The 2,130-nt window shown below is 48.3% G+C and overlaps 1 protein-coding gene across 1 annotated transcript in view; it reads right to left on the bottom strand.

The window, feature by feature from the left end:
• JAG1 (jagged 1) overlaps nucleotides 1–2,130 on the bottom strand; it is a gene marked incomplete at its 5' end in the record, with an annotated part of 34,688 nt that overhangs the window by 31,919 nt on the left and 639 nt on the right. The gene's annotated exons all lie outside the window — the stretch shown is intronic.

Raw genomic sequence — 2,130 nt, 5'->3', positions numbered from 1 at the left:
AATAGAAGCATTTCTTTTACTAAGATGCAGGCAAGCTTAAGAGACTTCTCCCAGGGTCCCCACCCCCCCCCAAACCACCCTCTACACACAGATTTCCCTTCCCAACCCTATGAAGAGAGAGGCTGTTAGAAGAAACACGTTTAGTTCTCACACCATTTTTATATGCACACATATAGATTCAAGGCACTCAAATTACTGGGAGCTAGTTTAAAAAAATCCTTGATGTACCTGACTTCTCTGACAAAAGTCAAAATCTGCAACACAAGCACTACAGCCATTGGCAGAGCTTCAAATACCTCAGATTTTTACAAAGCCCTTTATCCCTTTGATGGCATATTTGATAACAGATTTATCTCATTTCATGTTAGGGAAAAAAAAGAAGAAAGAAAGAAAAGAGAAAGAAAGAAAGGACAGACTTGTACTTCCAACAGAGAATACTTTTGTTAACTCTGCTATTGTACTTTGTAATACTATCTCCTTAAAAATGGAGACTTAATTTCTCCCTTGTGCCTCTTCAGCCCTCGATATTCCAGAAGTCCCAAATGACGGAGGAGGCAGGTAGGAGGCAGCACAGGACATTTCAAGAACACATGGCTGCCTGCAGCACTTGGCGGCAGGACTACAAAGTGGGTGTCTACACTAGAGAAGGAAAGGAATGGTTTTGGGGCAGGCTTTCCTCCCCTCAGAAAAAGTCCAGGCTGTCCCAGTAACCGGCCCTTATCTGACTAGGAAGGGCCAAGCTTTGGAGGGTCTAGATATGCTTCCACCTCACCAGCAGCGACAGTGGCAGAGGATAGGAAACAAGATTCACCCCTCCCCTGCATGCACATTCAGGGCCCTCCTCCCCTCCCAAAAATGACCTTAGGCATCTAGGTTAGCCTGACTGGATTTACAAAACTGCTGAGCATCAACATACCCCAAGGCAGTTGGTAGGAAATTGTCTGCTCAGCGCCTTTGGAGAAGGGGTGTGGGGGGGAACAGTTGTGTTTCCTAGGTGATCTCAAAATAAAAGTTTTAGGAGAAGAAATTTGGGAGCTTTCAGCGCTCATACCACAGCATCCCAGAGACGCACCTTAAAAGCCAGACAGGAGTCCCCCAGATCAGTCACCCCCCACTTCAGCTCGCCTGCACACAGCACTGCCGGGCACAAAAACCATGCACCTCCTGCCATCCGAGGCCATGGCACTCTTCCATCTCCACAGATCCTGTGGCCCTAGAGCCTGTCTCTGTGGGTCTGTCCTGCATGATAGCGATTATGGAAAGATGGTCCTCACTTTCTGTGCAGGGAGCTGAGGGTTCCCCTGCAGAGCTGCCAAAGCGTCAACCCTCCCAAGCAGCCCAGAAGAAACAAGCAGCAGTGATGTCTGAGTGTTTTTTCCACGGCCAACAAAGCAGGATCACTGATGAAAGAAGGGATCACCCATCCTCCATCTCTCCGCTCTACAGGGCTGACCAGTATTTACTAGAGTGGACAACACTGGAAAAGTTCCTGGCAAAAAGCCCCACCTCCTTGAGCCACCGAGTTTTGCACACAACTAGAGGGAAGCCAGAATCTCTGGACCACAGAGGCAGGTAGCCAGGAAAAGGTGTGCTGTGGGGAGGAGTGAGGGAAGTGCACCAAAAGCTAAAGCCAGACTTTTCCCAGTCTTTAGCTTCTTGAGCCCACAAGCACCCCCAAACACAGCCAACTTCCCAGGGAAGCTGGCAACTACTTCACCAAGAACAGCAACAGCAGCTCCCATCCACCCCAAGCAGTGCAGTGAGATTTCCCCTTGGGAGAAGCAGGAAGCCTTCCCAAACACGCTCCAGGGAAGGAGGCCAGCTATGACACACACTTTTCACACGGGATCCCTCTACAGCCCCTAACCCACTGCTCTTTTGGCATAAGCCCAAGACTTCACTGGTTAAGAAAAAAAAGAAAAAAAAAATGAACTTCTGACCTTCTAAGTCTCAAGAGACTTATTCATGCTGTAAAGTGCAGAGATACTGGGTTTGCTTCCCTGACCCATTTAGATCCCCCTCACTGCACATCTGACTTTCAAATTTAACAGGCTGTGCATTGTGAGCCCCAGGGAACAAAAACAAAAACACCACTACATTTTACTCATTTCTGTGCTGCGGATTCCCGAC

The sequence above is a fragment of the Corvus brachyrhynchos genome, unplaced genomic scaffold, assembly GCF_000691975.1.
Source record: "Corvus brachyrhynchos isolate BGI_N302 unplaced genomic scaffold, ASM69197v1 scaffold69, whole genome shotgun sequence".
NCBI classification, from domain to species: domain Eukaryota; kingdom Metazoa; phylum Chordata; class Aves; order Passeriformes; family Corvidae; genus Corvus; species Corvus brachyrhynchos.
This window is presented reverse-complemented; position numbering and strand designations above follow the sequence as displayed.